We start from the raw sequence: 14,310 nt of genomic DNA on the forward strand, positions 1-14,310 counted from the left end.
GGTTCCAAAGCATGTGGGTTCGTCACCATGGCTTCCCCCAAACTGTCAGGCTTAATTGGCACTTGCCGTGCCACATGACTGGTATGCTCCGCCTCTTTGCCAAGCTGAAAAGACTTAAAAACCACCTGAAATGGTTGAATCGAGATGTCTTTGGCAACATCTTTGACAAAATCAATGAGGCGGAGAAGTTGGTGCGACTCGCAGAGGTGGCCTGCGAGAATGACCCCAGCAAGCTCCCTTGGCAAAGCCTATCCAAGTGTAACGCGGATTTAGCTAATGCCACGGCTATGGAGGCCGATTTTTGGAAGCAAAAAGCAGCGTGCAATTGGCTGGAAGATGTGGAGAGGAACACTAAGCTCTTCCACAATATGGTTAAGAAAAAGCACGTGGCCAACAAAATCTTCAGGATCTGGGACAACGGGACTTGTCTCACGTCTCCAGAGCTTATCCGGCAATCTCGGGCTGCTTTCTTCGAAAATCTCCTCACAGGGGACCCCTTTGTGCTTGACCGCCCAGACTTCTCTGACTTCCCGTCAATCATCTCGCAATCTGAGAACCACAGTCTGGTCGCCACCCCCACCTTGGAGGAGGTGCGCGCTATGGTTTTCTCCATCTCTCGGGACAGTGTGGCTGGCCCCGACGGGTACTCCTCACTCTTCTATCAGCACTGTTGGGATATAGTCCTTCAGGACGTCTTTGATGCAGTCCTTGATTTTTTTCATGGCTCCCCGATCCCCCAGAGTTTCACCGCCACCACGATCACCTTGATTCCCAAAGTGGCGGGAGCACACGCGTGGACGGATTTCCGCCCCATTAGCTTGTGCAATGTCTCGAACAAAATCATCTCTAAGCTCTTGTATTTGAGGTTGAAGATCGTTGTCGTAGACCTCGTCTCTCATAATCAGAGTGGTTTTGTTCCGGGTAGACTGATCTCGGATAACATTCTCCTGGCCCAGGAGCTTAATCATAGTCTGAACCTCCCCACCCGGGGAGGGAATGTTATCCTGAAACTGGACATGGCCAAGGCCTACGATAGGGTCCAGTGGCCGTTCTTCCTGGATGTACTCCGGAATTTCGGTTTCTCTGAGCAGGTGGTGGCGATGGTGTCGACTTGCATATCCCTTTGCAAGTTCTCCGTCAACATCAATGGGACCCCTGCTGGTTTCTTTAGCTCGACCAGGGGGCTTCGCCAGGGCGACCCCCTATCCCCTCTCCTCTTTGTTCTTGGGGCCGAATATCTATCGCAGGGTCTGAACCGTCTGTTCTCCCAGCACCCCGAGCTACGCTTCCATTCGGGATGTGACCTCATGATCTCCCACCTTGCATATGTTGACGATGTCATCATTTTCGCAAGTGGTGGCACCCGCGGGATGAAGCGCATCAAAGATTTCTTGTGGCACTTCGAGAACTGCTCTGGCCAGCTGGTCAATGTGGTTAAGAGTGCCGTCATTCTGCCCCCGAGATGCACGGAGCGCCTCCGCTCCCGCATCCTGCGCATCACCGGGTTTGCTGAGGGGCACCTCCGTATGAAGTACCAGGGCGCACCGTTATTCCGGGGGCACAGGAAATGCGTGTTGTTCGAGCCCCTCCTGCTTCAGATCAGGAAAAAACTCGAGGGATGGGAGACTCGTACTCTCTCGCCAGGGAGTCGCATGAGTCTTCTCAGAAGCGTCCTCCTCTGGATCTCGATTTATCTGTTTCAGGTGGTCCAACCACCTCTGGCTATCATGGAGAGGATTGAGCTGATCTTCAATGGCTTCCTGTGGGGCTCTCGCGCGCAGGAATAGAAATGGCACTGGGCCCGGTGGTCCCGTGCGTGCCACCCGACCTTAGAGGGAGGTCTGGGCTTCCGCAGGTTGAAAGACCTTGTGAACAGCTTCTCTATTAAGTTGTGGTACAGATTCAGACAGAGATCTTCCCTCTGGGCGAAGTTCTTGCTGCAGAAGTACTGCAAGACTCTGCACCCAGCCCGTGTCCCCTGTCGTGGGTTCATCTCCCCTTCTTGGCGGCGCCTCTTACAAATTCGGCCCCGCGCTGAGCCTGGCATTCGCTGGAGAATTGGTCACGGAAACATCTCATTCTGGGATGATATCTGGACTTGTGATACCCCTCTGTCTGATCAGAGGGAGGTTAGAGGGAACCGTGAGGCCCGCGTCTCTAGTTTCTTCGTTGAGGGGGCCTGGGACTACGATCGTCTTTGCTCTGTTGTTGCCCCCTCTGTTGCGGAGGCCATCACTTTGGTACCCATTCTTGTGGGTGAGCCTGATTCTACTTGTTGGATTCACAGCTCGGACTGGGTTTTCTCGACGAAATCAGCTTGGGAGCTGGTTCGTCACCGTGGCCTTCCGTCTGATATATTTATCCCCTGCTGGGGTAGGTGGATGAGACCCACCATGTCCTTCTTCTTCTGGAGACTCTGGCATCGGTGGCTGCCGATCGATGAGTTCCTTCAGCAGCGCGGGGTGGCTCTTGCTTCCAAGTGTCAGTGTTGTGATTTGTCGGAGACATTCACGCACATCTTCCTTGACAGCCCCGTTGCCCATCATGTCTGGCATTTTTTCGGTGCTGTTTTCCGCTTTCAAATCCCCTCGACTGGGGATCTCAATCTGTTCCTCTGCTCTTGGAAGAGGACTCTCGACTGGACTCCGAGGGGCCACGTGAAGGAATTCTTGCCCTTCATTGTCATTTGGTTCCTCTGGACAGTCCGTAACGATGCGAAGCACCGTCACTTACCCATCTCCGGGGAGATGGTCAAGCATCAGGTTTTATCTTATCTTCGTCTTGCCCACTTGGCCTCCATTGTTAAGCCCAAGCACTGGCTGGGCTCACTTCAGGTGGCGAGACAGATAGGCATCTCGGTCAATTTTCGGTGCATGCTGAAGATGACCATTGTTAGGTGGCTCAAACCTCCTCCTGGGGTCTTCAAGCTCAACATAGACGGCAGTTCGAGAGGTAACCCCGGGGAGTCTACTGTTGGAGGGGTTGCTCGTGATGCTTCAGGGCAGGTGATTTTTTCGTTCAGCGAGTTCATCGGAGTCGGGACCAACATCAGAGCGGAGCTGTGGGCTGTTTGGAGAGGACTCCTTCATTGTTCTGACCTTAGCCTTTTTCCCCTTTGGATTGAGACCGATTCCCAGATTTCCCTCCAGATCCTCCGTTCTCGTAGATGTCAGTGGGCTCTTGACCTTATTGTCTCTAGGATTCGCTGTCTTTTGCGGGGGCGTGCTGTTCATTTTTTTCATATTTATCGGGAGGGTAACTCAGTGGCGGATGCTTTAGCGACCGAGGCCCATACTTTTCGGCGATACACTTTCACGCCAGGACCGGCTCTCCCCAGACATATCTCGATTCTCGCTTGCTCAGACCACTCTGGGTTGCCGTACCTGTGTTCCAGGCTCTCATAAAAAAAAATTGCTTTCTTTGCTCCCTGGTTACCTTTTCTTTTTCGTCTGTGAGTGCGTGTGTGGCTTTCTTTCGCGTACGTGCGTCTGTGTGTGTGCGTGCGTGTTTATGTAGACGATTGTCTGTGTGCGTTTGAGTGTGTTCGGTCACTGAGCGTGCGTGTGATAGTTCTTGTTTGCGTAGGTGTTCGTGTGCGTGTGTTAGCACTTGTGTGCGTTCGTGAGTTAGCCCTTGTGTGCGTAGGTGCCCGTGTGTGTGTGTTAGTGTGCGTGCATGCGTGCGTGAGTTGTGTGTGTGTTTGTCTCTCGGTTTTTTACTTGCCCATTAGTCTATGGGCAGGTCAGCCGTCTCAGGCCTTTCCTTACTGCTTGATTTTGTGCGTCTCCTCTTGGCGGATCTCAGACGCCTGACGCACTCGTTGAGGAGGACAGCTTTGCCTCCAGGGCGGGACCAGACGCCCATTGTCTCTCAGTCTATATTCCCCCCCCCCCCTTTTTGTTTTGGGCGGGTCAGCCGTCACAGGCCTTTTCCTGCTGCTTGATATTGTGCGTCTCCTTCTGTTGGATCTCAGATACCTGATGCACTCGGTATGTAGGACAGTCTTGTCTTCAGGGCGGGTCCAGATGCCCATTGCCACTTTTACAGGGTCTAAGAGGGCCCCCTTTTTGGACCCATTCATGCCGAAGATTCGGTTATTTATCTCATCACGGTTTTAGATGGTTATCCTGCTTCCACTGGAGTGACCCTTTTATTATCTGCTCTTTGATTTATGTATTATTGTTTACATTTGCTTCTACCCTTATGAGGAGGTCTTGGCCTAGTCCCCCTTCTCACTTAGGTTTTCTTTGCTCTGTACGGACGACATTTATACTTTTCAGTTATTGACAGGTAGGGGTCTGCATAACCCCCCGCCACTTAGGCGGCGTTCCAAAAAAAAAAAACCCCTAAACCCTAAACCCTAAACCCGAAACCCCAAAACCCCAAACCCGAAACCCGAACCCCGAACCCCTAAACCCTAAACCGCTAAACCCTCGTCAAGTCGACCATTATATCCAAATTTCAGCTTCATCGGAGGTGATTTACCCGTCCAAATCGGTGTCTGAATTCGCGGAATTTCCGGTCTACAGTACGTTGAGGCGGTTTTAACTCTGTTCGTGACAAAAAAATATACCAATGGATTCTTCTTCTCAAGACGAAGCTAATGTCAAAATTTCAGCTCATACGGAGTTCGATTGCCCCTCCAATTCTCGGTCAAAGTTACGCCTGCACTATTCACCTCGCCGTCGAAGGTTGTTTCTTCTATTCCGATCAGCTCCGGCGTCGTCTCAGTGAACGAGACCCCGATATGGAAATCCCAGACAAATATGATTCAAATGCCTCTACCCACGCTCCCATCGGAGTCTGATCGTGGCCGGAATTTTAGATCTACGGATTTCTGAACACCTACTCTATGTGCGCCGGCTTCTTTATGCTATTCCTTGGTCGTCCGACCTCCAATTGTCAATTCCTCTTCATCGTATGTTCCTCAGATCATGGGTAACACAATGGTGTCTTCAATTTCAGGGGTTGAAAACTCAATCAAAAACGCCCAATTTCGTGATTTTCAAGCGAGTTCGGTCCCCAGTTTGTCTCGAGTCAACAATTTTCCGGCCGATTCTTGTAGTATTATGGGCGGTTCCTGCTTCTCCTTCTTGTCTCCGGCCTTAGGTGGTGCTCCGATCGGTGACTCGCCGGTGAACTCGGTCGGCTCACTGAGTCCTCTCGGTCGAGTTGAACCGACAGTTCCTCCGCCGCGTACTGTAGCATCGGATTTTCCAACAGGTGTTAATGATCGTCCTTTGAAGGTTAATCGTCCTCCTTCAGTCTCTTTTAGGGATATTGTGAGTCGTACATCTCCGGTTCTGCAGAGTCAGAGTTTTTCAGACTTTGTTGACTCGATGGAAGAAGTGCCTGCTCCGATTTTTCGTGACTGGATTCCCGGTATTTTGTTCCCAGATCAGGTTATTTCATCCCTCTCTGCTCCTTTTAAGTTTCTTTGGTAGGGCGTATCACTGGGAACAGGGGTTTGACGCCCAATTCTGCTATTTTATCTACTTTGTCTTGTATTGGTTTGTTGGGTTCTCATACTGTTCGTTTTCTTCCTCGTGGGTATATGGTTCTCACCCTTTCCTGTGAGGAGGATTATTTGAGGTTTTGGACTCAGCCTCTTGTTTCGATTTGGTCTGTAGTGATTCGTTTCTCGAAATGGACTTTTGGATTCAAGTTTGAAGCGGACTCTCCTATTGCTCCTGTTTGGGTCAGGTTTATTGATTTGCCCTTGCATATTTATGTGAAACAGAGTTTGTTTCAATCTAATAAAATTTTAGGTAGCCCTGTTAAAATTGATGAGATTACCGCCGAGGGGACTCGAGGCTCTTTTGCTAGAGTCTGTGTTGAGATGGATGTTCTTAAGGATCGTACGGAGCATCTGTGGGTGGGTTGGGGAGATCATAGTCAGGTTGTTGAGGTGGTCTATGAGCAAGTTCCTCATTATTGTTCTCATTGTCAGTTACTGGGTCATTCACTTGAGTTTTGCTCTCGTAATGGCAAGTCTTCTCGCCCGCGTCGGACACGGCCTCATGGTAAGGGTGTTGCCTCGGATTCTCCGCTTCCGGTTCCTACTGCCTCGACACAGGGTGTTACTTCTGATCAGGCTCCATCTAGTGACACTGATTTTCAGAGCAGGTTGTTAAGCGTCCCCGTCGTCGGCCTGTTGTGAGGAAAGATCCGAATCGACCTATTTCTACAAAGAATTATTATGAGGTACTGCAGGATTTGCCTTCTGATTTAGGTCTTGGTGAGACATCTGGTACTGTCAAACCCCGTCCCCAGAGGGTCAAGTCTCTTTTTAGTAATCTCGCGGTAGAGGGGAATGCTGAAGCAGGTTATCAGTTTCAGCCAGCTACGGCTCCTGCCCGATCGTCTCACACCAGAGCTATAGTTGACGTTGTGATTTCTTTTGTTACAACTGTTCCTGCACCTGAGGATGTTCTGGTTCAGGTGGTTGAGCTTGCTCCTGCTGTCCAGGATCCTATGGTGGGTACCCCTGTTTCTTCTCCATTGCCTTCATTGCAGTTTTATTCGGCTAGTGTTGGAAGTATGACAGGTGTAGTGCCTTCTTCTACGACGGAGTGTTTAACTTTACCGCTCCCGGGACGTACGCATTCTCAGCAGCGAAGGTATTACAGACAAAAAGCAGCTCAGGCGAGTTTGCCCTATGGGCGACCTCTAGATCCAGGCTGATTTCATTTTTCCGCCTTTTTGGGCGGTCTGTGGTGGGTGTTCACTGCAGAGTTCTCCTTGCCCACCCTTTTGTTTTTATTTTTCTTGATGTATTCCGGGACACCCGCTGGTTTGTTTGCTTTTTGTTCTACTGTATTCGGGTTGTCTTGCTTTAGTATGTCGTTTTTTATGTTTGATGTAATGACTGTATAGCCTTTCCGGAGGTTTTGGCCTAGTCCCCTCCCGTTAGATTTTATTTGTGAATAAATAAAATTTTATTCTGGGGAAAAAAAAACCCGAAACTCTAAACCCTAAACCCCAAACCCCAAACTCTAAACTCAGTTGACAGGTGAGAGTGTCATTGATGTCCCCGTCGCCCAATACTTTGGCAATACGTAGATGGATCCATCGACCTTCAGCTAATACAAAAGTCACAATTAACGATCTGAATTCAACGAAAAGGAAACATATATGTATTTAATGAAAAATAATGTGTTTATAATGAAAGGAAAATGTTTAAGTTTATGCATAATCGTGAAATTTTATTTTAAGTAACATTATTTTCACTGTTGTATGTGGATTGTATATGTACAGTTTGTTATTATGGTTATGGTTTGCTGAGTCAATAGACTCATTAGTGTGATCGATGCAGGTGAACATGATATTGATACTGTTGAGGGACTTGATGGTTGATCTTACTGGACTGAAGGTGCACATAACCCGAGGATCAGCGCTAATTTTCCGCATTTATGATTTAAATTTTACGTTAAAGATTTTTATGACTTTTATGTTGTTTTTTGAGAGGTTGTTAGAGTTACCTTTATTTTGAAATATTGCTAAGTTTTGGTTTGGTAAAACGTTTGATGGTTTTATGTTTTGAATTCTTTCCTTTGAATTTTCAAATATAGTTGGTTGTTTTATTTTTAAAATAGTGCAAAGTTATTTTTAAAATATTATATATATATATATATATATATATATATATATATATATATGTATGTATCAGCCAAAACTATTAGAGTAGAAAAAACGTTTAGTTCTTTTTAAAAAAACCGAGTAGTGGACGTTTCCCATTATATGATATTAATTTGTGTTAAATTTATGCGGACAATGATCGGTCCAAAAAAAGGTCATTTTCTGATCAAATTTTAACATAATATGCTGTAATAAATATGTGATAAATTTTTATTTATTCATGCATGTGATTGTCAATCCAAAGAAAGGCATGTTGTTGGCCAAATATATTATCAATATTTAATAAACATGATATTTAAGTGTACCACTTACAAATTAGTATTTTTGTCCAAAGAATAAATATCAATGTTGTTCTAGGTAATTTTTTATGGGCTCACCACCTGCATGCGTATATTTTTGTGATTTATTTAATTTAAATATATGCATGGACTATAATTTATTGTGAGTTTTTTTGTTCTATTTTTTTATCGCGTCTTCTACATATGTCATTTTGAACTACACTCAAGTACTTAATAGTTCAAACTTCAAGAAATAGAAAGAGCATGTTATGTTGAAGCCCGGCTACATGGATTTGGACTATACGCTAAGGGAAGATCGCCCCGCATCTTTGATCAGTTCAGGAACTGCTAATCAAAAAGGTTCTTTGGAAAATTTGGAGAGATCGAATCGCATGAATCTGATGATTATGAAACATTCTGTTGGAAACTAAATTCTGGAGTTTGACAAAATATGAACCAACTGAAAATATGAACCAACTGAAAATACGAACCAACTGATCAAGCAAACTGAACTCAGCAACTGAATCTACACCACTGAAAATTTAGTTATTCTCCTCACCAGTAACTGAAACACGTCAACCGACAAAGAGACATAAAAGACTGCAACTGAATGTGGAACGACGCACTTCAATCAATACAGATTGGAACAACGCATTTTGGCTAAAGCAGTAAAAAAAGCCGCACTACAATAAATGAAGCAAACAAAGCCCAAGATATAAAGAAGTGGAAATCAACGGACACAAAGATTCAAATATATCTCAAGTTATCGTTGGAAGGGAAGCTTATAAATATGACAGAAGAACAAACAAAAAAAGGAAAAAGAAGAGAAGATCACTCGATTCAAAGCTTGCTGTCATTCTGCCAAAACCTTAGCTCACTCTTACTTGATTTATTTCGTAGCAGTCAAGACTACAATTTGAGCTCACCAGTACTTTGAATAAATCGTGCTAAGATCAGTTACGCACTGAGAATTATCTGTAATACTAAGAGTTTCAGTTTTTGGCAGTGAGAAGTCCAAACTGAAGTGGGTCAGTACAATTCTTGTATTTGATTAAAGTCTTTTAGTGGAAATCATATCCTTGAGATAGAAGGGGTGACATAGGAGTAATTTAAATCTCCGAACATCCAGAAACAATTCTTGCGTATTTTATTTGTGTATTCTATCTTTCAACCAGTTACTTTCCGCAACTAATTCAGTTTAACTGATTGTCATTGACCAACAAGATTCTGAGAATCAGTTTGTCACCAAACTGAACTCAAAAATTCAAAAGATCAGTTTTAATTGTGAGTATTTATTCAACCCCCCTTCTAAACACTCTCGATACGTTAATCGATCCTATCACATTCCATTCCAGATACTATAAAGAGTGCAATTCCTGAAGAAAAATATGCCAAAAAATTCCTTACTAAAATAACAGATCGTTTCGCGACAAACGAAAAGGTAGAACTCTTTCAAATTTCCTAGAAAATGCTGGAATTAAGCATTAGCTCTCAACAGCCAGAACTCCTCAGCAAAATGGTGTAGCAGAGAGAAGAAATCGGACCCTTAAAGAAGCTGCTAGAACGATGCTTGCTGATTCTGGTATTTCTCAAAGATTTTGTGCAGAGGCAGTAAACACTTCGTGTTACACTCAGAACAGATCAATGATTAATAAAAATCATATGAAAACACCATATGAGATCTGGCATGGAAGAAAAAGTATAATTACTTACTTCAAAATATTCGGCTGCAGATGTTTTATTCTTGATAATGGTAAAAATTATTTAAAAACGTTTGATGCTTAATCTGCAGAAGGAATATTTCTTGGATATTCATCAGTTAGTATAGCTTATAGAGTTTCAACAAGAAAACCTTAAATGTTGAAGAATCTGCTCATGTTGATTTCGATGAAACTGAACTAACTAATAAGCCAACTGATCAAGTTGAGCTAGTTGATCAATTTGCATATATCAGTTTGGAGGATGATGATGAAGAAGACAATCATATTAATCAAAACAATCTCCAAACACCCGAACTAGAAGTGTCAGATCAGTCAGCTGAACCAGAAGCCATTCCTAATAATCAGTTGATAGAACAAACTGATGACATTCAGTTACCAATTGAAGAAATTGTTGATACAACAAATACTGAGTACAGATGGAGAAAATCACATCCTCCTGAATTGGTAATAGGAAATCCATCTGATCCAGTAAGAACTCACAATCAAATGCTAAATTTATTTATCTATTCAGCTTTTGTTTCACAACTAGAACCGAAGAAAACTGACGAAGCTCTTGCTGATCCTAACTGGGTAAATGCAATGCAAGAAGAGCTAAATCAGTTAACTCATAACAATGTCTAGAACTTAGTCCCAAGACCAATTTCAAAAACTATTATAGGTACAAAATGGGTGTACAGGAACAAACTAAACGAGGATGGTTCAGTTGTGCGCAATAAAGCGAGACTAGTAGCACAAGGATATAGGCAAGAGGAAGGAATTGATTACGATGAAACATATGCACCAGTTGCAAGACTGGAGGCAATCAGAATATTCATTGCCTATGCTTCATTCAAGAACTTCAAAGTCTATCAAATGTATGTCAAAAGTGCATTCCTAAACGGTCAACTACAAGAGGAAGTATATGTTGAACAACCCCCAGGTTTTGTAAATCACAACTTTCCTGATCATGTATACCATTAGAACAAAGCCTTATATGGTCTTAAACAAGCTCCCAGAGCTTGGTACGAAACTCTCTCAAAATTTCTAACTGATCATGATTTTTCTATTGGATCAGTTGATAAGACCTTGTTCGAATTTGCTAAGAATGATCACATTTTATTAGTTCAAATTTATGTTGATGATATCATATTTGGGTCAACTAACCCCAAATTATGTGAGAAATTTGCTAAGTTGATGCAGGAAAAGTTCGAAATGAGCATGATGGGTGAACTAACATTCTTTCTTGGACTGCAAGTGAAGAAACTGGAGACTGGTACATTCATCAGTCAGACTAAATATACAAAGGAACTGCTGAAGAAATTTGGCATGGAGTCATGCTCAGCTGCAAATACTCCCATGAGCTCATCAGTAAAATTGGACACTGATCAAGGAGGAATATCAGTGAGGCGACATTATATCGAGGTTTACAGGTTCATTGTTGTACCTAACTGCCAGTCGCCCTGATATTGTATTTGTTGTCTGTATGTGTGCTAGATTTCAAGCAAATCCTAAGTAATCACATTTCTCAGCTGCTAAAAGAATTTTAAAATATCTTAAGGGTACACAAAATGTTGGGATATGGTATTCTAAAGACTCATCTTTCAATTTAGTTGGCTATTAAGATGCAAATTATGTAGGATGTAAACTTGATCGAAAAAGTACAAGTGGTTCATGTCAGTTTCTTGGAGACAGACTGATCTCTTGGTTCAGCAAAAAGCAGACATCCATAGCTACCTCAACAACTGAAGCAGAATATCTTGCTGCTGGTAGTTGTTGTGCACAACTGATCTGGATCCAGCAACAACCGAGAGATTATGGAGTAATTACAAATGAGTCACCCATATTTTGTGACAATACGAGTACAATTGTCATCACCTATAATCCAGTTCTTCACTCAAGGACCAAGCATATAGATGTCAGGCATCACTTCATCAGAGATCATGCTTTGAAGAAGGACATTAGACTGGAGTATATCTCAACTGAGCAACAAGTAGCTGACATCTTCACCAAACCATTACCCGAGACTAAGTTTTCTCACTTTCGCAATATTCTTGGTTTAATTGAATTTTCTTAAAATTATCATTGATGTTGTGTTGGTAAATAGAATTATTTGCAGAAAATAAGAACAAATCAGAAATGATAATTTATTAAGAATAAAATCGATTCCATCTTACAAAAGATATTTCAGAACCAACTGAATCCTGCCATTCTCTAATCCAATTATTCAACTCATAAATTCGGGTTCTAGAAAATGACAGTTGTAGAAATCTTTTTAATCGCATACCACTCATTTCAAAGCATTTCTTGCAACAGAACATTGTCATCAATCAGGTCTGTAACATGCCTGACTTCAAAACGATCAATATATTTTCTTGTTGTTGCTGCTTGAGCACGAGTAGGAGCAGCACCACTACTGCTTACCCTCTGCAAATCATGAATTTTGAACCATGTTGACATAACTTTCGTAAAAACATATTCCTCCATCGCTTTCTTCAAATCTTCTAAATAAGGACTTAATTGATCATTAACTTGAATATGCGTACTGCTGCAAGTATCAGAATTACTTGAGTCGGACATATTGAACTGTTATCGTCTCACATTTTATCTCTCTCGTCTTATTTATAGACAGACGACATTAAATGTTGAAGAAACCAAAGAGTCTCAAGTCAACCGAAGCGTTTTTTCTACTTTACCTAGGCTTTTATTTTATCAGTTGTTAATTATCAACTAATATCAGTTTATCACCTATTACTTAATGCTTAACTGACTTCAGTTCATAGACAACTTATATCAGTTAGTCTTTCATAAGCTTAAATTCGCCATTCATATATAACAACTGATGAAAATTATCATTTGCAGGGAAGAGAAAAACAAGATTAAGCTTAGATAAATATTTCATTCAACCATACATATTTGCACGAATTACATCATCATATTTTTCCTCTACATCAATTATCCACATCTTCAACCAAGTGGATAAAGAAGAGGTAGATGTCTTAAGAAAGCTATGAGAAACAGCTATGCGATTGAGGATGTTCAGCTCCTTCCGAAGCATTAACTGATAGATATGACCCTCCTTGGTTATTTCACTAATCTTATCATATAAGTTAACTAAATAAGACATATTATATTCCAAATCAAGTGATGTGACTGTCTACTATCTAATGATGAATCTTATTTTGAAAACGTGGAAGCATTTGAACCGTTTAAATTGCACACACGCTTACAGCACACGTACACACGTTTTTTTAAATGGACTGACACATGTCCAGAATTTGAACAGTCACGAACAAATGTACTATGCCCGCTTCAATTAAGTTTTTCGAATACAATCAGTTCCTAAAGGCATACTAATTCCAGAGCTTATCTTTTACGAATTTCAGATCGTTATATTTTTCAAAATGGCGAATCAAATCCCAGCCCACGTGTTGAACGCTATGGCCATTGATTTTAACTCAGTATTATCAGTTCCAGAAGCAGAAGTTAAGAACGTTTTTCTGAAGATTGAATCTGCTGGTCTCAGAATGTTTTTGGGACAATCTTCGCAGGAGATATACCCCAAGGAAGTAAATGAATTCTATCTGAAGGGGTTCGTCACTACTGATGAAAGTATCTCTGTAACCCTCAATAATCAGCTATTGATCCTATATAAAGAGGACTTTGGAGAAATTTTCTCTTTGCCAACTGAAGGGTACGTCATTTTTTCTGAAGTCAAAACATCTGACATTGATGAAATGCAATCTTGCTGTCTGCTGATGGGTGGAAAATCAAAGTTTCCGATCCAAAGAAAGAACTGAAATCAGAAATTCAATTACTAGCCGACATTGTGGCAAAGGGCATATTGGATAAGGCTGGCTCCTATGCTGCCCTTACTCTTGAAAAATTCCAAGTGATGACCATCATCATGGGAGAAAAGAAAGCTAACTGGAGGCATATTATTTTCAATATTCTGAGGAATATGCTTCAATCTACCAAACAGTCAAGAGACTTTGCTATTCCCATCAGTTATCTTCTGAAACTAAAAGGATTTGTAGCTGACAATGCTGAAAAACCATCAAAGTTCAAGGTATTTAATGCCAAGAACATCTTGCCACCAAAGACCAAACTGGACATTTCTCCCAAACAGTTTTTGAAAACCAAACAGGAAGTTGGAATGCAACCACCTGCTCCAACACCAATCAAGAAGACCAAAACTTTGGCCCAACTTAAGACTGCAAAACGAAAACTGATTATCAGTGAATCAGATTCGGAGAAAACTCCTTCTCCTAAGCTTGTCAAGAGACCAAGAACGCAAAGAACTAAACCAATGACAGCAGTGGAATATATTCCACCTGCCCAACAGCCTATTCATATTATTCTTTTGCAAGTTGTTTCACCTGATGATTCAGTTACTGAAGAAAAATCACCTGCTAAAGCAAGAGCTCCCTTCACTCATGTAAATCGACCTACCATTTTACCTCTGGCCAGATCTAAAGGCGTTATATTGAGGGAACAAGTGGACACCACCCACTCTGGTTTGAATATCCCTCACATTCTTACTACTGATAAAGGAAAAGGCAAGCTAGTTGAAAAGCCAAGACCATCTAATGCCATCCAAACTCACATTGACCTGGTTTGGGAACAGGTAAATGCATTTGCCACGTAGAAACTAAAATCTTTTGATAGTTGGAAGAGTTTTAGGACTGAAATTTTTG

Source organism: Primulina eburnea, chromosome 14, assembly GCF_022965805.1.
Source record: "Primulina eburnea isolate SZY01 chromosome 14, ASM2296580v1, whole genome shotgun sequence".
NCBI lineage: Eukaryota > Viridiplantae > Streptophyta > Magnoliopsida > Lamiales > Gesneriaceae > Primulina > Primulina eburnea.